Raw genomic sequence first — 25,890 nt, forward strand, 5'->3', positions numbered from 1 at the left:
GCATTGGCCTTACAACCCTAACATATGTTGTTAGAAACCTTTCCTTCTTGTAATACTCATGGAAAAAATTCATGATATCTTTGTTCATGCTAAAGCATGTGCACAAGGTACACCAAACAATTGAAACGACCTACAACTTCATGTCATCTTTGCTAAGTCTACCACAAAAACCTAGCCAATCCCCCTTGATTACCTTCAAATGAAAATGAATAAGCTCTAGTAACTTAACAGTTCTAGCAATCACCGTAAGCTTTTCTATTACATGGAAGTGGGTCATTAAAAAGTTTAGAGATTATTTTATGTCTTTTATTATAGGTCATAAAATATAATTTACTAAGTCACATTTAATGGGACGTGAAATGTGGTATGGGTCATAACCTCTTTTTCTAACAAATATATGCGCATATATGGCCTAACTTCATTAATTATCTATTTTTAATATTATTACATTTAAAATATTATTCTCTTCTTTACCTCTCTCTCTCCCACTTTTCTCCCCCTCACTTAACCAAGCCGCCTCACTCTTATGTTATGATTGACTAAATAAAAATGATAAGTGTTAAATTACAAGCAAGGTATAAACGCTTAGTAAAATTCACATAATGAAGATGTAAAATTTGAGCTTCAAATGTAGGCACTTATAAAATGCAAATTTGGGTCCAAAGTGATACATGAGAGTATCTAAGGGTTCCCAAAAATTTTGGTGGCATTTAGGGCATTTTTGGGACCTTTGGAAGTCTCCAAAGTCAGAAAGGGTGGCGATACATCACCATCACAGAGGCGAGACATCGCCTGTATGCAGGCGATGCGTCATCTGCTGTATTACGTGAAATATCATAAATGCGCATAATGATGTGATTTTCATGTCTAATCAAATTGGTTAGACATAATGACGGTGCCTACTGTATATAAGGGTCAAAAACAGTGTTTTGGAAGACTTGATTACTCTCTCAAATCTCGAGATTCTTGGAGCTAGAGAAAGAGAGAGGGTAGAGAGAGATTGGAGAGAGCGATCAAGTCTTCCAAAACATTGTTTTTGACCCTTATATAAAGTAGGCACTGTCATTATGTCTAACCAATAGGATTAGACTTGAAAAACACATCATCATGAGCATTTATGATATTTCACGTAATACAGCAGGCAATGTGTCGCTTGCATGCAGGCGATGCATCACCTGTTAGGGTTTCTTGAAACTCTAGTGTTCAGGCGATGTCTCGCCTATTAGGTGGCGACATATCGTCACCCTCTCTGACTTTGGACACTTCCAAAGGTCCCAAAAATTCTCTAAATGCCATCAAACTTTTTGGGAATCCTTAGATACTCTCATGTATCACTTTGGACCAAAATTTGCATTTTATAAGTGTCTACAATTGATGCTCAAATTTTACATCTTCATGATGTGAGTTTTACTAAGTATTTATACATTGCTTGTAATTTAACACTTATCATTTTTATTTAACCAATCATAAAAATCCCCCACTTGGTTATATACAAGCCTCATTCTCTAGCTTAAACAGTTTTGGTGCATAAAATAAAGTGTCTTTCGGTTTGAACTTTAGCTTAGTAAAAATACCATAGAGTCTTATCGAAATCATTGGTTGCTTAAAGCTTGAACCAAATATTCCATATGATAAAACTGGTGATACCTCACACACCTCCACCACATCTTTTATTTTCCTACTTTCTCGCTTAGAACTATCATGCCCGTGTGCTCATCTCTTCATGGACTTTTCGGGGAGAAACTCCAACTCCCATGAGATGCGACACCACCTCTAAGTCCACATAGGTGAAGTTAGTACAACATCTTTGCTACATTTATAGATGGTTGTTACACTTCATTAAAAGCCCTAGGCTTAACCCTAACTTGGTAGCAACCAACACTAACCATCTCAAAAGGAACCCATCATAAATTTCGGTGTTAAAACTATTCCTTTATCAATGACTTGTTCTTACCCGTTGAACTATTTCCCTTAATTTGTACAAGTTAAGATTTAGGTTTCCATCATTGGTGAATCTATTGTTTTAGGAGTTTCAATCCCATCCCTTTTAAAATAGAACTTACTAAGTTTCTCACAAGAGGTTTTGTAAATGGATCCACTAAGTTCTCACTTGTCTTAACATATGAGATCGATATGATTCCAGCTTGAATCAATTGTCTCACATATTCATGTCTTAGACTAATGTGTCTAGACTTTCCATTATACGCACTATTATATGCTCTAGCAAGTGCGGATTGGCTATCACAATGTATTGAAATTGTTGATACCATATACGAGGTTAAAGGAATATCCATCATGAGATTTCTAAGTCACTCGACCTCTTTGCTGGTTGCTGCTAAAGCTATAAACTTCTCTTTCATGGTTGAGTGTGATATACACATTTGCTTCTTGGAGCCCCATGAGATTTCACCTCCTTCAAGAGTAAACACACAACCGGTGGTGGAGAGATTATCTCCAACTCAGCATCGGAATATCCTTCGAGTAACTTTGGAAAATTTGTATAGTGAAGACTATACTCTTTGGTACCCTTAAGATAACCAAGAATTCTCTCAATAGCTTTCCAATGCTTGATACATGGAGTGATAGAAACCTTCTAAGTTTACTAACCGCATATGCAATATCCGTTGCTGTGTAATGAGCGTGGTACATTAGGCTATCTATAGCACTTGCATATTCCAATTAAGTCGCCACTCTTCCTTTATTCTTTTTAAACATCATGTTTGAATCAAATGGTGTATATGCCTCTTTGATTTTGAGATGACTGAATTTGTCAAGCACTTTCTCAACATAGTGGGTTTGACTCAACACAGAACCCCCACTATTCCTTCTAACTTTGATACCTAGAATGGTATCCACCTCTCCAAGGTCTTTCATTTTAAAGTTAGAAGATAGAAACCTCTTTGTTTCCATTATTCCTTTCATGTCATTACTCAAAATCAACATATCATCTACATATAGACACACTAGTATGATATAGTCACCACAAGTCTTAGAGTATAAGCACTTGTCCGCATTGTTGTGTCTAAATCCATTAGAAACAATGACTTTATCAAACTTCTCATGCCATTGTTTTGGAGCTTTTTTCAAACCATATAATGATTTGACAAGTCTACACACTTTATGTTCATTTCCTTGAAGAACAAAACCTTCTGGTTGTTCCATATAGACCTCCTCCTCGAGATCCCCTTTTAGGAATGTTGTTTTGACATCCATTTGGTGAACATAAAGGTTGTATATAGATGATAAGGCACACAAAAACCTTATAGAAGTAGTTCTTGCTACCGGTGCATATGTGTCAAAGTAATATACTCCCTCTCTTTGTTTGAATCCTTTAGCTAATAGCCTAGCCTTGAAGCTTTGTATGGTTCCATCAGTATGGTATTTCTTTCTAAATACCCATTTGCACCCGATTGGTTTGGACCCCTTTGGAAGGTCAACCAATTCTCATGTGTGGTTTGGCATAATTGAATCCATTTCATCATTAATTGCCTCTTTGAAGGTTTTGGGATCATCTTCTATTTGAAGTACTATTAGATGTTTCCAAGTAACGTCCTCATTATCACCTTCAACAAGGTATAGTGTGCACTTCTCACTTGATCCCAAATATTTGAGCATTTTCTCACCAACTATTCTAGGAGTCTCATTTTGAGGCTCTCTAGTTTGAGTTAGTTCTAACTTGTTGTCATCGCATGACATGTTCTCAAAGAACTCAACCTCTCTAGATTCAATTATTACATTAGACTCAAAGTCTAATAATCTATAAGCTTTGCTATTTTGGGCATAACCCACAAATGCACATCTTATAGCTCTTGGACCCAACTTGGTCCTTTCTGAATCGATGCTCTTGCAATAAGCAAGACACCCCACACTTTAAGATAACCAATGTTTGGTTTCTTTCCTATCCATAACTCACATGGAGATATATTATATATCTTCATGGGAATATGATTCAAAATATGACAAGAGGATAGCAAGGCTTCACCCCACAAACTAAAATTCAATTTAGAGTGTAATAGCATAGCTTTAATCATCTCAATAAATGTTTTTTTTTACGCTATACCATTTTGTTGTGGAGTATAAGGGGTTGTACATTCATGATTATTCCATATTCTTCACAAAACAAGTTAAATTTATTTGAAAAATATTCAACATCCCTATCACTTCTAACCACTTTGATTTTCCTTTCAAGTTGATTTTCAACTTCCACTTAAACACATCAAATCCTTCATCTTTATTTTTAGGAAAATATACATATGTGAACCTAGAGAAATCATCAATGAAAGTAAAAATATATACTTCCTCCTTTTGTCAACATTCCATTAAGTTCACATAAATCCCTATGTATCAAATCTAACAACTTAGAGTTTCTTTCAACTCTAGGAAAATGTTTCTTTACCATTTTACATTTCACACATTATTCACATTTTTCATGGTCAAAATTATCACAATCAATTAATCCACATTCGATAGCCCTTTTAATTGTGCTAAATCCTGTATGTGCAAGTCTAACATGCCACAAACTAATAGAATTTGAGTCAAGCATATTACAAGAAGAAGAGATTTTATTGTTCACATTATCAATGGAAGTATAAAGTTTGAACATGCCATCACAAGCATATCCCTTTTCCACAAACAAATTGTCTTTAGATAAAACGAGCTTGCCGGAATCTATCACAACCTTGATTCCCGGTTTGCCAAGTAAATTGCCACACACAAGGTTTCTACTCATTTCTGGTACATACAAAACATTGGTGAGTAGAACCTTCTTGCCGGATGTGAAGAAAAAATCAATGGTTCCTATTCCTTCAACCTTGGACCTTTTCTCATTGCCAATTTGGATTTCATGCCCTTCCTTTGAAGATTCAAAGGTCTTGAATATAGTTCTATCATATGTAAGATGGATGGTGGCACAAGTATCATACCACCATCCACTCACCTTTCCATGTATGGCATTAACCTCACTTAGTGTTTCCACTAGTTCCTCTTGGGTTGAGTTGACTCTTGCCTCATTGTTATGGCTCCTCTTGAGCCTACAATCTTTAGCAAATTGGCCATTCATGCCACACACAAAACAAGGTTCCTTGGAATTTTGAATTGTCCCTCATTCTTCTTGGGGCCCAAGGGTTTTTGACCCTTGCCATTTCCTTTGCCTTTGTTAGGAGGGTTCACCACAACATTTGCCTTAGAAGTCTCTCCATTGGACTTCTCTTCATTGATATCTCTAGAGCGAGATTCCTCCTCAATTCTCAAGTGTTTGAAAATTTCCTCCAAATAAATCTCTTCATTTCTATGGAGAATCTTTTTCCTATATCCTCTCCATGAAGGAGGTAACTTGGCTATAATGGAACCCCAAGAAATTGTTCTGACAATACAATTTTAAGAGTAGACAATTTATTCACAATAATTTGCAGCTCATGAATTCGAGGGAGAATGGGTTTATCATCATAAAATTTAAATTCCATTTATTGAGTAATAAGGAATTTCTTAGTAACTTCCTCTTCCGCTTTGTACTTCTTTTCCAAGGCCTCCCAAATCTCCTTGGTGGTCTTGGCATTGGTGTAGAGATCATAGAGCCCATTCGAGAAGGCATTGAGGATGTGACCCCTACAAATAACCTCATCTTCTTCGCACTTTTTCCTTTCTTTGACAACTTCTTGTATATCATCTTCCTTGGGCTCTTCCAAGGCTTTTAGGTATTTATCCAAGACATAAAAAACTTTCAAAGTAGTGAGTAAGAATCTAATCTTGTCTTGCCAACGAACAAAGTTAGTCCCATCAAACCTATCTAATCTAACAAAGTCTTGAGTAATGAATTTCAATGCCGAAAGAGAGTTAGATTCTTCCATGATATGCTATCTCAGATTATAGAGTATTAGAATGTTGGGGGAGAGTGAGATAACACCATCTCAATAAGTAGAATCTACACAAAATTTGGATTAACAGAGACTTAAAAAAGATTGAGAAAGAACATGCAAACCCAAGTAGAACAATGATGTTCTTCAACTTTGATGAAGCTTCAAAAACCCTAGGCAAGACCACAACTTTGAGCAATCCTTTGACAAAAACAAACACAAACCAAGGCTTATACATGTTGCAAAACTCTGTCCTAAAACTCTATTTCCCAGCCACCATTGATGCTTGAGGCCTTCTCTTGAGGAAATGAGGATTGAGATTGAACAAGCATTCAACTCTCAAAGTCAAGCACTATCTTGGAGAGTTCTTGGACAAAACTAGAGATTATTGGAGCTAGAGAGAGATTGGAGAGAGTGATCAATTCTTCCATAACAAAGATGTGAAATTTGAGCTTCAATTGTAGGCACTTATAAAATGCAAATTTGGGTCCAAAGTGATACATGAGAGTATCTAAGGGTTCCCAAAAATTTTGGTGGCATTTAGGGCATTTTTGGGACCTTTGGAAGTCTCCAAAGTCAGAAAGGGTGGCGATACATCACCATCACAGAGGCGAGACATCGCCTGTATGCAGGCGATGCGTCATCTGCTGTATTACGTGAAATATCATAAATGCGCATAATGATGTGATTTTCATGTCTAATCAAATTGGTTAGACATAATGACGGTGCCTACTGTATATAAGGGTCAAAAACAGTGTTTTGGAAGACTTGATTACTCTCTCAAATCTCGAGATTCTTGGAGCTAGAGAAAGAGAGAGGGTAGAGAGAGATTGGAGAGAGCGATCAAGTCTTCCAAAACATTGTTTTTGACCCTTATATAAAGTAGGCACCGTCATTATGTCTAATCAATATGATTAGACTTGAAAAACACGTCATTATGAGCATTTATGATATTTCACGTAATACAGCAGACGACATGTTGCCTGCATGCAGGCGATGTCGCCACCCTCTCTAACTTTGGACACTTCCAAGGGTCCCAAAAATTCACTAAATGCCACCAAAATTTTTGGGAACCCTTAGACACTCTCATGTATCACTTTGGACCCAGATTTGCATTTTATAAGTGCCTACAATTGAAGCTCAAATTTCACATCTTTGTTATGTGAATTTTACTAAGTGTTTATACCATGCTTGTAATTTAACACTTATCATTTGTATTTAACCAATCATAACACGAACTGGGAATACCAATGATTTTATGAGCTTTGTCCAGGGCAGTAGGATAGTGACAAAGTATGTCAATAAATTTGATGGGTTGGACAAATTCTCTTTTGACTTGGTACCAACAAATGTGGCCTGGAAGGAACGATTAGGGTTAACTCTGGGGTAGCCCAGAGAGTTATGATCACTCAAGTATATGAGATTTCTACCTACACTCAGGCAGTAAGGAAGGCTCTTGCTATAGAGGATGCAGGAGATGAGATATGGGGTGAGAGTACCATAGGACAGGAAGCTTGGACAATGGTACTCTGAGTGGTGGGATCTAGTAAGGGCAGAGGCCCTAATAACCAGAAAAGAAAGACCCCTGAAAGTTCTACCACTCTTGATCCTGACAGGAGAGCTTATAGTATACAGGGTGGTCGTCGGGCGACAACGAGGTCTGGAGGAGTTATCCAATATGCGCCAGGTATAGGAAATTCCATCTCGGAGAATGTCGAGCGAAGGCATGTACTCTATATGGAATGGTTGGGCGCCTTAAGAAGTATTTCTCGAGATTAAAGAAGGGAGAACCAAGGAGTGTGGATGGCTCGACTCCGGTTCCAGTGTCCGCCTTGATACAGTCAAAGCCCGAGACTAGTCCCTCGGAGGTGACAGGTTGGCTTTCTAGTTCTCATTCTTTTTGTATATATATATTGAGATGATTGAATTTGGTGCTACGTATCTCTTAGAAGAGACATAGATATATGGCACATGCTATATGGTTGTCATGCCATGGGACTTGAGATTTTAGTGTCTGCCTGAAGAAATTGGTAATTTCAAGGAGACGGGTCATAGCATTATTGGTGGAAAGTTAGTGGTAACAATTGATTGAGTCGGTTATATGAGGATTTTGATACAATCCCAAGTATGGATTAGTTTGCCAAACAAGGGACAACCATGGATTGTAAGAAAAGATGGTGTCTTCTGGATTTAAAAGGAAAGGACCCGGTTGCGTTTAGGGGATGCCTAACTATTGTGGAGGGTACCACTAGGGTTATATCAGTTAGACCAAATGAAAACTGGATCGACCAGTAAGGTTTCATATGGGTTCACAAGGATTCGTTGGGCTCGCTATCGCGTTAAGGAATTGAGTATGCTACGAGATTAAGGAAGGGATAGAACTAGTATTAGGGACATCATGAAGAATGACACTAGCTGAGCAGAAAGAATTAAAGGTTCAGTTGAAAAAAAAAGTTATTTGACTTGAGGGTTGATCAGACAGAGCCTATCATCATGAGACACGTTAACACCATTTTTCAAGAAGAAGGCCAAGTCTACGAGAATGAGTGCCGCTTATGGATAGTCGAATAAATTAATTGTTAAGAATAGGTACCCATTGCCAAGAATGAAGGATTGATTGCCCGGTTGCGGGGTAGGACAATGCTCTCAAGAATTGAGCCTCGATCTGGTTATTACCAGCTAAGGATCAAGGAAATAGACATTTCAGGAATTTCCTCTCAACCAAGTATGATATGATGGGTTTTTAATGAAGACTCTCGAACTGACCAATGCTACAGCGGCCCACGTAAATTCAACAAGTAGAGAGTAAGGGGATGATTTGGACAAATTGTATCTAGATCGATCGAGAATGTTTTGGAGTACTTTTGGTTAGAAACAACACAAGCAACATTCTCACTAATACTACCGAGGCTGAGGAAGCAGGGATTGCATATAGGGTTCAGGAAGGGATAAGTTCCTATATCTCCATATGATATTCAAGGTCACATCATGGGAAGTGATAAGAATGCATATGATTTAGTTAAGATAGAATCCATAAGGAATTTCCTAAAGGAATGCCTTAGGGGTGAGAAGCACGGTGAGACCGGTAAGACACATCGGCTACTACTTGAAGCATCTTCAAGGGAAGCCATACCTTGACTAAGGTAACATAAGAGCCTAAAGTTTGTCTGAATGGATAGTTGCGTACTAGATGTTCAGAAGTTGGAATAAAGGTTGATTAGCACAGCATGGTATTAGAATATGCATGTGATGGACTGGTACAGAAGGACGTTGTGATGTACATTGTCCTTGCTTAAAACGTGGATTTATAGTGTGGTGCGCCAAGGACTAGGGTGTGCCCGTGTGTAGACTGAAAAGGCGATTGTTCGTGCTTCATAGTGGATGAAGGACTAAGAACATAGATGCTCTACACGGGACCTGGAGTTGACGGTAAAGCCAGATAGCCACGGTGAGGGTGAGGTAATGGCACCCATGGAAAAGAAGTACGTACACTAGCATGAAAGTTAAAATGTTTTGTCACCCATTAGGGGTAGACCATGAGACAAAGGCGCTAGTGGGAACTAGTAAAGGACCAACATTGGAATCCTTATTACTTAGAGAGAAATAATGTGGAGGCTAACACCTTAAGTGGGAAAAGTTTGTGCCAGTTGTATGATTCGGCATGGACTATAGTGAAGTCAGATGAGGTAACGACCAGGATTGGGATAGAATCTGTGATTTATAGTTGGTAGATATACCTCTACGAACAATGAAATACAGAAAGAATATCTTGTAGGAATGGTTAAGAATCCTACCATTTTAACATGGATATTTTAAGATATGAGGATCAGATGAGTGATATGATGGATGCTGGCATCGAGGGGGAGATTCTGGATGAGTCTTATGCTACCCAATATAATTGTTGTATCCAGGAAGTTTAAATGGGTGTTAAGACCTAAAATTTGTATACTGGGAGGTGCACTGTCTAATTCTTCTAGCAAGTGAGAGATGATAATCAGAGGCCAGAAAGGTTATTATGACTCTAGGGTATCATGGAGTTAGTGTGAAGGGATATAGTTATGGACCGTAAGGGTGGATTACCTTAGATTGTAGGTAAGATGAGTGGATACGAGAAGTTGTGACTCGACAAATTAGGTCAACACACTCTGGTTTGTGTGAGCGAGATATCATAAGAATGAGTAAGCGCGAAGGGAGACTGTATGTCTCCGTGAGACATCGAAGTCGATAGTGTCGGATTGAAAAGGTGCATTGAGGGCGATGAGTATAAGATTGGGATTTGGAATTATTGGTTACCTTCAGACAGACTGATAACCTGAAGGGATGACTCAGACTTTAAGAATTTTACCTTGAATGTGTAAGTTTTTTAGGACATCCAGGAAAATACGGTCCTTTGATTGGACTATCATGATGATGAATGTCGGTCGACGTCCAGAATGATTCTGGATTAGATATTATGAGATAGGAAACGAGAACTACTTATTCAGGGGGAGAGAAATGAGGGACAAGAAATATCTTGGTTCAAAATCGATTCGGAGGACCAATGAAATTATTAAGGATTATTAGGGTAGGAGTGTCTGCTTATTTGAAAGGACATAAGAGTTCGCAAATTTAAACATGGGAACGTGGAGTTCCAGGATTGGAGACTTTGCACTTCTCCGAGTATTGTGGACTAAAAGGGGATGGATATTTTGGGAAAGAAAGAGGGATTTTGACTCTCGATTTTATAGACTTGTAAGATCATAATAAGGATTAGGCCAGGGGCCTACAGATTAGCCTTACCCCAGCATGGGTAGAAGCTCATAAGGTGTTACTGGTGCCAATGTCAAGGAAAGAAGTGTTGAGTACTGCCCCTGATTGGGTAAGGAGACCCTAGAATTTTAGTGGGATTTACTGTGCAAGAAAAAGCCAGTGGAATTTTTTATAAATGAGATAAGGTCTTACAGAATAAGACTGTCACTCTAGTGAGGGTGTTACAAGAGATAGCAAGGTAAAGAGCTAGAGTCTAAGGCTATAGTCAGATTTGCGGGATTAGTTTCTCGAGGCATTTGAATAACTTTAGAGGACGAAATTTCAATAAGGAGGGGATAGTTGTAAAGTCCCCAATTCGCTATTAAGGTTGACTGCCTTGATTACTATGCCTGGGGGTCATAATCAGATCTATGTGTGGAGTTAATCGAATATATGTGTGATTATGCGGTATAAATGATTTATATGGTAATGTGAATATCTATGCATGTTTATGTGTATTAAATATGCATGTGGGCATGTTTTTGTAAATTTGGGCATATTTGAAATTTTTGACCCGTTGAGGATATATTTGTATTATGTATGTGTTATGAGTGAGACGACAGTATTGTGGAGATATATTTGAGATGTGTTGTCCAAGACAATCATAGTGAGCGAATTAGCGGAATAGTCACAACGGGGTTAAATACCCGGCTTGGGGTAAGCCTAGGGGTATTTTGGGAAACATAGTGAGTATTCAGGATTTACCGGGTAACGGGTAGTTATTTTGTGATTATTTTGGTATGTCAGGGTTAATTGGGAATTTATAAGGCTATTTGAGGATTAGCGGGAAATGGGACACAAAGACGATTTTTCCCTTGAGGGCATTATAGAGTAAGTCTTGATCTAGGGGTTTTTTGGTCTTTTGGGGTAAGGGATAGGCTTAGTCTTGGGTTGCCTTATCTATTTAGGGGACTTAGGAAGTCTAGAGGCAACCAGAAGAAAAAACACACAAAAACAGAGCCTCTCCTTCTCTCTCTCTATTCGGTTCTCTCTTTCCCCCTTGATGTGCTTGGGGTTCTTGAGGATTTTTGAGGTCGATGCTGAGGGAATTGAAGGAGTTAGGGCTAGGACTGGTGGAGGTTTAGCTTTAGGGTCGCAATTCTCATTGAGGTAAGCTTCAATTCTATTTTGATTAGTTTGAGTTTGTTTTTAGGGTGCTCTAGAGTTTTGAGTTCAATGATTGAGATTCAAAGTTTTAGCTTAGTTCATAATTGTTATATGAAGGTTATGTGGTCTTGTTATTAGATTAAGATTTGATTATGAGTTTGGTTGAAGTTTGGGATTTTATTTTTGGGGTTTTGGCTCGAGAAAAATGCAGGAAAAACCCAGAATTTCTGGGTTCGTGGGGTCGCGTCATGATGCTGTTCTTGAGCGTTGCGACCCGTATGAACCCAAAAGGCCTAGGAGGGTTGCTAAAATGCCCAGGCACCGTGGTGCGGGTTAGGGTGCGTCGCAGCCCATGTCCCCCAGGAGAGAGCCTTAGGCTCTCTGACTTGTAGCGCGTCGCGGCCCTAGGGGCTGGGCTGCGGCTCTAATTAAAGAAAATAGCCAAAAACAAGTTTTTAAGCTCGGGAACTCAAATCTAAAGGCTCGAGAAGGATTCTACTACTCGGTTTAGTGGGATTCGAGGTCCTGGAGGCTAGTATATTATTTCAAGGCTTCTAATTGATTTAGGTTTTGATAGTTATTCGTTATTACGTTGTGACTAGGTTATATCGCTAGGACTCAGAGATAGGGATCATGCTTGGGACTGCCATATGCTAGCTTCTCGGGACATGAGGTAAGAAAACTACACACAAGTTATGATCGGGGCTCAGACCCCTGTTAATAAATATGAGTATGATTATGACTATATGTGAGATTATGGCTATAACTATATTTGAGAATATCTGGTAGTGCATGCTTGTGTATGTTGCATCTGATTGCGTGTTGTGCAATATATTTGTGATTATATCTATTTTGAAGGTCGACCTAAGGGCGCCGAGGGCCGATAGCAAGTGTGCGAAATGCAGCCTGGTCTAAGCGTGTCGGGGTCGGCTATAAGATCAGAGGACTCGGCCTAAGGGCGCCGGGCCGGAACATTATACAAATAAACAGAAGTGTTGTTTGCACTTAAATGACTATATTGATTGATGGGATTGGATTATGTGTTTAATTGAGCAGAATATCATTGCTTAACTTATTGCTTATATCCTATTGTTGATTGAAGTTATTGCTTTAAGTTTACTATTTATATATTGTTGCTCAGTTGTGCATGTTGATTTAAATTTTCTTGTTGAGCCTTGGCTCATGGGTGCTATGTGGTGCAGGTAAGGGAAGGGGGAAAGTTGGATCAGGCATGAGTTGGAGAGCTTTGGGGGCGGTGTAGCCTAATTGACCGCCACGGCCGGGATAGCCTGGGAGGAACTAGGGTTGAATCCTGTTTTGCCGCTTAGGACATATAATTTGTATTCTCTTTCTCTTTTATCAATCTGTAACCAATTTTGGGGATCCCAGGTATAAACTCAATATTTTTAATGAAAAATAGTTACCTTGTTGACCAAACTTTTTAATACCTAACATTAATCTAGTCTTTACTTACACGTTTAAGTCCAAATGACTTGCTTAGCGAGTTAAGCACTATTTTAAACACACAGTGTAACAGTCTTGGCTAACCAGGGCATTACAGCTCATGTCTCATTTAAAGGGACATTAATGTGAAAAAAATTAATATACTTCACGTCCTTTCATATGGGATGTGAAATACTTTTTCATGTCCATTTTAAATGTTCGTAAAAAATCAACACTTTTCATGGCTATAGATTTCATTATCTACGTAGTGGGGACATGAAAAGTGTTTAATGTCACCTCTAAAGGGTCCTAAAAAGCTTCTTTTTTTTTTCTTTTTTTTTGTAGTAGTAGTGTGAATTAACATGTCACACTGACACCTTCTTGAGGGTGAGATTTTGTCCATGTTATGAAATTTTAGTACGCAAGTGCACGTAATCATAACAAGTAATAATAGCGAAAGTAAATATCGTTCTCATGATGATTAATTATTAATTACCAACTTTCTCAATTTTAATTCTATTTGACAATAAAAAAAAATGTTTAGAAATTTGATAAAACTAAAGAAACACAACTAAATTGCAAGAAAATAGTCAAAGGTGGAATTCAATAGATTAAAGCCCTTGGGTGTTTGATTTCACCAACCAAACTACCCTATTATGATTACTATTTAAATATCATGATTCCTCTTCCTATAATGATAGTGATTTTTTTTGAGATCGATTAAATGTATGGTGAAATTGTTTAGGCACGAAGAGATGCTAAAACAATAACGATTTCACAAAAGTCAACATGTGAAAGTTGACTTTCAGTATAGGTATTTATAAATGAAATTTTTGGGTCTAAACTATTTATTTGGAGTAGATAAGTGTACCCAAGAAGTTTTAGAGCATTTTGAGGTGTTTTGAGATAAGTCTTGGAGTATCAAAATAGAGGCGTTAGCGATGTGTCGCCACCTAGGAGGCGACACGTCGCCAAAAGCATGAAATTATTGGCTGAGACGAGGCAATGGATCGCCTAGACTGTTATAGAAAGTTTGTATATTTACATAAAGTACCTCCAAAACATAAATTTAAATGCTCTAGTCTCATTGGTTGAGCCTAATGAGGATCCTATACTATTTAAAAGGGTTTATATGAGTTAATTTGTGAACTAATCACTCACCTCTCTCTTTCTCTAAAAGAAAAACCTCTCTCTCTTTCTCTCTAGCTCCAAGATGACTAGTTTTCTCCAAGAATCTTCGTCAAGAAAGCTTGGCTTGTATGAAGGATCAAGACTTGTGTATCCCAATCTCATTCCATTGTTGTAGATTCAAGCATTTCCATAGAGAAGGCTAGGAATAGAGATTTTTGAGCAAAAAATCTTCATTTGTGTCAAGCCTTGTAACTTTGTGTTTCACATAAAAGCATAGCTTGTGATTTTATGTTCATAGGATTTGTTCTTCAACGAAGGTCTTCTCTAAACTCTTACCTTATTGTGCTTATGTAATTTGTGTTTAATTACTCTCAAAGATTTTTTTTACTTGTATCTTTTGTCTTTAGTTGTATCACAAACCATGGTTATCTATAGGCTAATCCCCAACAATCAAAAATTTCTATCTCTAAACCTTTGTTTTGTGTCAAAGTTTGTGTATTTCTGAAGGTTTTTGTGCTAGTTAAAGCCATGGAAGAAAGCTCATTAATCTCAGCCCTCAAGTTAAAGTCTCAAGATCTAGTTAGACTAGATAGGTTTGATGGCTCAAACTTTGTAAGATGGCAAGACAAGAACAAGTTTCTCCTCACAACATTGAAAGTTCACTACATTCTTGACAAAGACTTGAAGACTTTTGAACCTCCAAAGGATGGTGATTCTCAAGAAGTGATCAAATAAATAAAGAAAATGGAAGGAGATGAACTCATTTGTAGAGGTCACATACTCAATGCTTTGTCGGATCACCTCTATGATCTCTACACAAATACTACATTGACAAAGGAGATATGGAAAGCTCTTGAAAAGAAATACAAAATCGAATAAGAAGGTACCAAGAAATTCCTTATCACTCAATACATGAAATTTAAATTCTTTGATACTAAATACTAACTCCCCTAAGTACATGAGCTTCAAGTTATTGTGAATAAATTATCTACTCTTAAGATAACATTGTCGGAACCCTTCATTGTGGGAGGGATTATAGACAAAATACCTCCTTCTTGGAGAGGCTATAGGAAGAAGATTCTCCATAAGAATGAAGAGATATCTTTGGAAGAAATCTTAAAACACCTAAGGATTGAAGAGGAGTTTTGGTCTAGAAATAAGAGTATGGAAGAGTCCAATGTTGGGAGATCCAAGGATAATGCCATAAAGAAACCCTCTAAATCTAAAGGGAAGACTCAAAAGAAACCTCAATCAAAGAAAAATACTCATCTAGTTCCAAGGAAGAATGAATGGCAATTCAAGGGTGTTAGAGGTCGTTGTTTTGTTTGTGGCAAGAGTCGTCACATGGCTGGAGAATGCAAGTATCAAAAGCCCCATAACCATGGATCCAAAGTCAACACAACCGAAGAGGAGTTAGTTGCAACTTTGAGTGATGTGAATGCCATTTAAGGAAAAGTGCAAGGGTGGTGGTATGATATTTGTGCCAGCATTCATGAAGCCTATGATAGAGAGGTCTTCAAGACCTTTGAGGAATCAAAGGATGTGCATGAGATCCAAATGGGGAATGAGCAAAGGTCCAAGGTGTTGGGCAAGGGGAATGTTGATCTTTCCTTCACATTCATAAATAAGGTTCTCTTTATCAATATGTTGTATATTCCAGATATGAGTAGGAACCTTGTGAGTGGGCATTTGTTGAGAAAATCGGGCATCAAAGTGGTGTTTGAGGCCAATAAGCTAATTCTATCCAAAGGTAATTACTTTGTGGGAAAATGGTATGTGTGTGATGGGATGATAAAATTGTGTATAAAATAAAATGGTTTTTTGTAATAATGCATGTTCATCTTCCTCTTATGTGCTTGGTTTTGATTCTATTACATTATGGCATAATAGACTTGCTCATATAGGATTTAGTATAATTAAAAGAGTTATCAAATGTGGTTTAATTGTATGCAGTGTTGTTCAACATGATAAATGTGAACTATGTGTTAAATACAAGATGGTATAGAAACATTTTCCTAGTGTTGAAAGGAAAACTAACTTGTTAGATTTGATACATAGTGACCTGTGTGAATTGAATGGAATAATTACCAGAGGAGGACATAGGTATTTTATTACCTTTATTGATGATTGTTATAGATTCACATATGTATACTTTCTTAAGAATAAGGATGAGGTCTTTAGCATGTTTAAAATCTATAAATCCGAAGTTGAAAATCAATTGGAAAATAAAATAAAAGTGATTAGAAGTGATAGGGGTGGTGAATACTTTTCCATTGAGATTAATGTTTTTTGTGAGATGCATGGTATAATACATGAATGTACTGCCCCTTATACTCCCCAAAAAATGGTATATCTCATATTGAAATGATTAATGCTATTCTATTACATGCGAATTTGAGTTTTGCGTTATGGGGAGAAGCATTGCTTACCGCTTATCATATTCTAAACCAGATTTCTCTAAAGAAGAATCAAATTTAACCATATGAGATATGGAAATGAAAGAGGCCAAAACTAGGGTATCTCAAAGTGTGGGGGTGCCTTGTTTATTGCAAGAGCACAGAGCCTAAAAGGACCAAGTTGGGTCCAAGGGACATCAAATGTGTATTTGTAGGCTATGCCTCAAATAGCAAGGCCTATAGGCTATTAGATTTGGAGTCTACTGTGATAATTGAATCAAGAGAAGTGGAGTGTTTTTAGAGTTGTTGCACAATGACAATAAGCCTCAAGAACCAATCTCATTAGAAGGAACTCAAGAGGAGTTACCTTCAAGGATTAAAGAGCAACTGATATTGCCTAGAAGAAGCCAAAGTCTTAAAGAGAGTGGATCACAAAATCAAACCTCTCAAGTGGAGACTCTTTACCTAGTAGAGGGAAACCATAAGGGAGTTACTTGGAACTATCCCATGATACTACAAGTGGAGCATGGTCTTAAAACTTTCCAAGAAGCAATGTCCTCAAGGGACTCTAACTTTTGGAAACAGGCAATAAATGATGAGATGAATTCAATTATGTCTAACCACACTTGGTAGATTGTTGATCTACCACAAGGATCAAAGTCAATTGGTTGAAAGTAGGTATTTCGAAAGAAATACAATACTAATGGGACCATTCAAGCCTATACGACAAGATTGGTGGCCAAAGGGTTTAGACAAAAGAATGGCATAGATTATTTTGATACATATGCACCGGTAGCTAGGACAACATCTATAAGATTGTTGTTTGTCGTATCATCAATACACAACCTATATGTCCATCAAATGGATGTCAAAACAACATTTCTAAATGGTAACCTTGATGAGGAGGTGTACATGGAACAACCGGCAGGGCTTGTTCTAAAGGTAAATGAACATAAGGTGTGTAAGCTTGTTAAATCATTATATGTTTTAAAGCAAGCACCAAAACAATGGCATGAGAAGTTTGATGAGGCCATTGTTTCAAATGGGTTTAGACACAATGGTGCGGACAAGTGCTTATATTTTGAGACTTGTGATGACTATGTCATCTTAGTGTGTCTATATGTTGATGATATATTGATATTGAGTAGTGACATGAAGGTCATAATAGAAATGAAGAGGTTTATATCTTCTAACTTCAAGATGAAGGACCTTGGAGAGGTTGATACCATATTAGGTATTAAAGTTAGAAGTAATGTTGATGGATATGTCTTAAGTCAAGCTCATTATGTTGAGAAAATGCTTGACAATTTTGGTCATCTTAATATCAAAGAGGCAAAAAAACCCTTCGATTCAAGTCAAAATCTTGAAAATAACGAAGGGAGAGCAATGACTCAACTAGAGTATGCAAGTGTAATTGGGAGTGTGGTGTACACCACTCATTGTACTAGAGTGGACATTGCATTTGCAGTTAGAAAACTTAGTAGGTTTACTAGCAACCCAAGTATCTTAGATTGGAAGGTCGTTGAAAGAGTATTTGGATACCTTAAAAGAAAAAATGAGTTATGCCTCCAATATTATAAGTTTCCTAAGGTACTCGAGGGATATTCCGACGCAAGTTGGATAACTGGTGTGGGAGATAATCTCTCCACAACTGATTGGGTGTTCGCCCTTTGTGGGGTGCAGTTTCTTGGGGTTCTAAGAAACAAACATGTATATGTCACTCAACCATGGATTCCGAGTTTGTAGGTGTAGCGTCAACTGGAAAAGATGTCGAATGGCTAAGAGATTTCATGTTAGAGCAACAAGCATCTCTAGAGGTAGTAAAGATGTTGTAAGAATTTCACCTATGTGAACCTAGAGGTGGGTCGCCTTTCAAGAGAGTAGGAGTTTTCTCTCTGGATGGTTCATGAATTCATCAAGCACAAGACCATTAATAGTGCTAAGTGCGAACAGTGGGAAATACATAAGTAATCAGATAGAGGTGTGTGAGACATTACCTGTTTTTATCACTAGGAATATTGGGTTCAATCTTTTAAGAATACCTTAGCATTTCGATTTAAGCTTTGTAGTGTTTTCACTAAGTTAAAGTTCAAACCCAAAGGGTACTTTACTTTATGCACTAATATCATTGGCTAGAGAAGTGAGGATGTATTTAACCAAGTGAAGGAATGTTGAGATTGGTTAAATACATGGTGAAATTGTTTAGGCACAAAGAGGAGCTAAAACAATAACAATTTCACAAAAGTCAACATGTGAAGTTGACTTTTTAGTATAGGCATTTACAAATCAACGTTTTAGGTCCAAAATATTTACTTGGAGTATATAAGAGTACCCGAGAAGTTTGGGATCATTCGGATGTGTTTTGAGACAAGTCTTTGAGTGCCAAAATAGAGGCGTCGGCGATGTGTCGCGCCATAGGAGGCGATGTGTTGCCGAAAGCATGAAATCCTTGCCTAAGACAAACCATGCAATGCATCACCTAGTCATCGGCGATACATCGCCTGATGTGCCAGGCGATGCGTCACCTAGGCTGTTGCGGAAAGTCCGTACAGTTACGTAATTTACCTCCAAAACTTTAATCTAAATGTTCTAATCTCATTGGTTGAGCCTAATAAGGATCCTATACTGTTTAAAGGGTTTATATGAGTTAATTGGTGAATTGATTACTCACCTCTCTCTCTCTAAAAGAAAAACCTATCTATCTCTCTCTCTCTAGCTCCAAGATTAGTAGTTTTCTCCAAGAATTTTCATCAAGAAAGCTTGGCTTGTATGAAGGATCAAGGCTTGTGTATCCCAATCTCATTCCATTGTTGTAGCTTCAAGAATTTCCATAGAGAAGGCTAGGAATAGAGATTTTTGGACAACAAATCTTCATTTGTGTCAAGCCTTGCAAATTTTGTGTTTCACATAAAATCATAGCCTGTGATTTTTTTTTCCTAGGGTTGTTTCTTCAAGGAAGGTCCTCTCTAAACTCTGGCCTTATTATGTTTATGTCATTTGTGTTTAATTACTCTCAAAGATTGTTTTTACTTGTATCTTTTTTCTTAAGCTGTATCACAAACCAAATGTTATGTATAGCCTAATCCCTAACAAGTTTACTAATGGGAATCCTATTATTTCTCAAGCTATAAGATTTCAATTTAACATGTGAATTTTCTACATCTTTGTGATCATTCTAACATGTAAAAGGCATTAAGAACAAAAACTCAAAGGCTACACAAATATAGGTATTCTCATCCAATTTGTAATTACTATTCTTTAATTTTAGCATATATAACCCTCACATCTTAGTTCTTGAATTATAAACATAATTCATGCAAAAAATGGCTAATTATTCACAAGATTTAAGCATAAATTAAATAATTCATTATAGAATATGTGTCAAAGTAATTTATTCCCTCCCTTTGTTTGAATTCTTTAGCTACTAACCTTGCCTTGAAGGTTTGTATGGTGTCATCGGTATGGTATTCCTTTCTAAATACCCATTTGCACCCAATTGGTTTAGACCCTTTTGGAAGGTAAACCAATTCCCAAGTGTGGTTAGACATAATTGGATCCATTTCATCATTAATTACCTCATTCCAAAAAGCGGAGTCTCTTGAGTACATGGCTTTTTTGAAAGTTTTGGGATCATCTTCTACTTGAAGTACTATTGGATATTTCCAAGTAACTTCCTCATTATCACATTCAACAATGTATAGTGTCTCTATTTGAGAACACTTCTCACTTGATCTTGAATCTTTGAGCCTTTGTAACCTTCTAGGAAATTGAGGTTGCTCACCAACTATTTTAGAAGTCTCATCTTGAGGCTCTCTAGTATGAGTTGGTTCTAACTTGATGTCATCGCATGACATGTTCTCAAAGAGTTCAACCTCTCTTGATTCAATTATTACATTAGACTCCAAATCTAATAATCTATAAGCTTTTCTATTTTGGGCATAACGCACAAATCCACATCTTATAGCCCTTGGACCCAACTTGGTCCTTTTAGGATTGATGCTCTTGCAATAAGCAAGACACTCCCACACTTTGAGATAACCAATGTTTGGTTTCTTTCATTTCCATAACTCATATGGAGAGATATTATTTTTCTTCATGGGAATACGATTCAAAATATGACAAGCGGATTGCAAGGCTTCACCCCACAAGCCAAAATTCAATTTAGAATGTAATAGCATAGCATTAATCATCTCAATAAATGTTTTATTTTTTTGCTTTCTGCTATACCATTTTTTTGTGGAGTATAATGAGTTGTACATTCATGAATTCTTCCATGCTCTTCACAAAACAAGTGAAATAAATTTGAAAATACTCACCACCCCTATCACTTCTAGATACTTTAATTTTCCTTTCAAGTTGATTTTCAACTTGCGCTTTATAAACTTTAAACACATGAAATGATTCATCTTTATTCTTAAGAAAATATACATATGTGAACCTAGAGAAATCATCAATGAAAGTAATAAAATATCTACTTCCTCCTCTAGTCAACATTCCATTGAGTTCACATAAGTCACTATGTATCAAATCTAACAACTTAGAGTTTCTTTCAACACTTGGAAAATGTTTCTTTATCATTTTAGATTTAAAACATAATTCACATTTATCATGCTCAACATTATCACAATCAATTAATCCACATTTGATAGCCCTTTTAATTCTGCTAAATCCTATATGTACAAGTCTAAAATGCCACAAGTTAATAGAATTTGAGTCAAGCATATAACAACAACAAAAAAAAAGAAACTTTATTGTTCACATTGTCAATTGAAGTACAAAGTTTGAACATGTCATCACAAGCATATCCCTTTCCCACAAAAATATTATCTTTAGACAAAATAAGGTTGTCAGAATCTATCACAACCTTGATTCCCGATTTGCCAAGAAAATTACCACTCAGAATGTTTCTACTCATTTTTGGTACATACAAAACTTTGGTGAATATAACCTTCTTGTCAGATGTGAAGAACAAATCAATGGTTCCCCATTTCCTTCAACATTGGACCTTTTCTCATTGCCCATTTGTATCTCATGCCCTTCCTTTGAAGATTCAAAGATCTTGAAAAGAGTTCTATCATAGTTAACATGAATGGTGGCACAAGTATCATACCACCACCCACTCACATTTCCATGAATGGCATTAACTTTGCTTAATGTTGCCACTAGCTCATCTTGGGTTAAATTGGCTTTTGCGTCCTTATTTTGGTTCCTAAATAACCTACAATCTCTAACAAAGTGGTCATTCTTGCAACACACAAAGCAAGGTCCCTTGGAATTTTTGAATTGTCCCTCATTCTTTTCGGGCCATAAGGGTTTTTGACCCTTGCCCTTATTCTTACCAATTTCTTTGCCTTTGTTAGGAGGGTTAGCCACTGCATTGGCCTTGGAAGTCTCTCCATTGGACTCCTCCTCATTCTTATCTCTAGAACAAGAATCCACCTCAATTCTCAAGTGTTTGAGAATTTCCTCTAATAAAATATCCTCATTCCTATGGAGAATTTTCTTCCTATAGCCTCTCCAAGAAGGAGGTAACTTGGCTATAATGGCACAAACAAGGAATTTTTCTGATAATACAATATTGAGTGTAGACAATTTATTCACAAAAATTTGCAACTCATGAATTTGAGGGAGAAGGGGTTTATTATGATGAAACATAATTTCCATATATTGAGTAATAAGGAATATCTTTGTACCTTCTTCTTCCGCTTTGTATTTCTTTTCCAAGGCCTCCCAAATCTCCTTGGCGATCTTGGTGTTGGTGTAGAGATCATAGAGCCTGTCCAAAAGAGCATTGTGGGTGTGACCCCTACATATCATCTCATCTTCTTCGCACTTCTTCCTTTCTTTGACAACTTCTTGAGTATCATCTTCCTTGGGCTCTCCCAAGCCTTTTAGGTCTTTGTCCATGATGTAGAAAACCTTCAAAGTACTGAGCAAGAATCTAATCCTGTCTTGCCAATGAACAAATTTAGTCCCATCAAACCTATCTATTCTTACAAAGTCTTGAGTCATGAATTTCAATGCCGAAAAAGAGTTCGATTCTTCCATGATATAATATCTCAAATTATAGAGTATTAGAATGTTGGGGGAGAGTGAGATAACACCACCTCTAAATTTAGAATCTACACAAAAATTAGATTGATGGAGACTAAATAAAGATTGAAAAAGAATATAAAAATCTAAGTTGGTGAATGATCATCTTCAACCTTAATGAACCTTGAAAACCCTTGTAGAACCACCACTTTAAGCAAATCCATAAAAGAAAAGCAAAACATAATTCCAAGGCTTATACATGTTTCTTAACACTGTCCTAATACTTTATTTCTGAGCCATCATTGATGAATGAGGCATTTTCTAGGAGGAAATGAGGATTGAGATTGAACAAGCCTTCAACTCATAAAGTCAAGCACTTTCTTTATGAGTTCTTGGAGAAAACTTGAGATTCTTGGAGCTAGAGAGAGAGAGAGAGGTTAGAGACAGATTGGATAGAGTGATTAGGTCTTCCAAAACTCAATTTTGAACCTTATATAGAGTAGGCATTATCATTAGGTCTAACCAGTAGAATTAGACTTGTCAAATACATTATTTAGAGAAATTTACATAACTTGTACAAACTCCAGTAGGCGACACATCGCCTGCATGCAAGTAGGCGATCGTCGCCTACATCCAGGTGATACATCGCCTGCAAGGATTTCAAAAAACCCTAAGCATCAAGCGATGCTACACCACTGCTTTCAGACCCCTCCAAAGGTCCAAAAAATGCTCCAAATGCTACCAAAATTTTTGAGGACCCATAGATACCTCCATACATCACTTTGGACCCAAAAACACATTTTTAAAGTGCCTACAATTGAAATTCAAATTTCACATCTTCACTATGTGAGATTCACTAAGTTTTTATACATTGCTTGTATTTTAACACTTATCTTTTTGTATTTACAAATCATAACAGTGTTCACCTTAAATGTTGTCTTATAAGAAAGAACATGAGCATATATAACCCATGGACAATCTCTAGCTCTACATTTAGCCCTCACCCAATATGATTCATTGGCCACATACATGAACTCTTTGTCATTTTGAATAAAATACTCCTTAATTATTGTCTTTAGTAGGTTAATAGTGTCAAATTGCATGCCTAGTGTTAACTTGAAGTCTTGCCATTTTGTTTTCGGATTGTACTCTAGAAACCTTTTCTTGGGAACACATGTCTCATCATCATCATTTGCCAAACTAGCTAGATTTTCTTCACTGTCAGTACCATCTTCATTGCATAAAGTAGTCACAGAGCCCCCCCCCCCCCCCCCCACTTGTTGATATAGGAACATCAACATTCCTTTCTCCTTTTATGTCCTAAGCATATTATTCTTCTTGTAGTTCAAAGTTAGCAAGAGGTTGTGCATTATTTCTAGTACTGGCTTTGTCCTTCATCAGTAATTGCTTTTGGTTCTAGTGTTGGGATAGTTAGATCTTCAATCTCAATCACTGATAAATTCAGGCTAACTTTGAGTATTACTAGGGAGTTCTTCAAAGGGAAAAATTATATTTTCACCAATTCTTCTTCACTCTCAGTATCCAAATCAACCATCTCTATATCATTTCCTTCTTCACCATTGCCATCTCTATCATACTCATTGTCCTCTTCATCATTTCCATCTATCTCATTATCATCTTCATCTTTAGAACCATATAAATAGCCATTACCTTCACAATCTAATGAAGATACATCTAACTCATTAGTTCAATGATAATCATTATTTGTAGTGTCCCAGAATGTTTACTTAGCTAGATAGTAGTAGTAGTTAGTATAGTTTGTAGTATGTTAGTTTCTGTGGATTTTGGTTCAAGCCGGAACTTAGTTGGAAACTCATAACAACAATTATGGATTTTATAAGTTTGACCTATAGTTTAGAAATATTAATTATAACATAAGGTTTGATTTGGTCCTAGAAATATTATTTTTTATAACCTAAGGTTTAGATAGAATTATTAAGAATGTGACACTTGTCATAATCTTGTTTTTTAAGGATTTAAGTGTTTTTGATGAATAGTTTAAATAAAAGAAAGATCTAGAAGCTCTAGAACCTTCCAGTAGTTGTTAGGATCACATTTTGACTCGGTTAAAGTTGTTTAATCAATTCAAAATATCTTGAAAAAGTGCAAATACGTGTTTAATATATCAACGTATGCCGATATGTCGCAGCTATAGAGGTCGATATATCGCCTACGAAAGATACGAAAAACACGTCGACTTCGCACGAACGAACGAACAGGGCTCGAGAAAATGGTTTAGGTGATATATCGCCCAGGGTAGGTGATATATCGCCCCTGGTGCATTATTTTTTAAAGTTTGGGATTTTAAATTTAAAAACAGCCTTAACCACTTGGACTTGCCTTTGACCGAGTTATGAGCATCTGTTGAACAAAAATTCAAATCTTTTTCATTTATTTATTCAAATTAAAAGGGGTTAGTTTCACTCCTTGAACTCTATAAATAGGACCTAGTACTCAGCCATTTTCTTCATTCTTCAAGTATTCTTCAGAGCCTTCAAGTTACTAAGGTTACTATAGAGAGAAACACTTGGGTTTTGGGTTAAAAATCTTTTCCAATCTAAGCTTTTCTAAACACTTGGGAAGTGAGATATAGAGTTATTTCGGTATCGAGGTATAGATCAAGTCATAATATCATTCAAGGTATTCTTATCCTCAAGTTCAATTATTCATGGTTCTTTAGTTTTCTTTTATTTTCTTTCAGATCTTAACTCTTGTTTATGATTCTTGATTAGGTGTTTAAGTTTCTTGAAACTTAAGGTTCTTTCGATAAGTTTCTACTCGGATGGTTTAGTTTTCTTTTCATCTCTTTTCTTTAGAAACTCACGATTCTTACTGTTGGTTTTAGGAGTGTTCCAAATCCCATTCTTGTCTCCATATCCCAGTTTTTGGTAAGAAAAATAGGTTAGATTATATGTGTTTATATGTTTATGTTAAAAATGTTTTGTAGTCACTTGGGGCTTATAGTTGCTTAGATAGCAAACCCCAATATTTTTATGTCGCTTGGGGCTTATAGTTGCTTAGATAGCAAACACCAAGATTTTTATCATTTTTGTGGATTTAGAGTTATGATTTACCCTACCTTGATTAGTAGACAGAGGACCTAGACGGGTTATCATATA

Source organism: Humulus lupulus, chromosome 3, assembly GCF_963169125.1.
Source record: "Humulus lupulus chromosome 3, drHumLupu1.1, whole genome shotgun sequence".
In the NCBI taxonomy this organism is placed as follows: domain Eukaryota; kingdom Viridiplantae; phylum Streptophyta; class Magnoliopsida; order Rosales; family Cannabaceae; genus Humulus; species Humulus lupulus.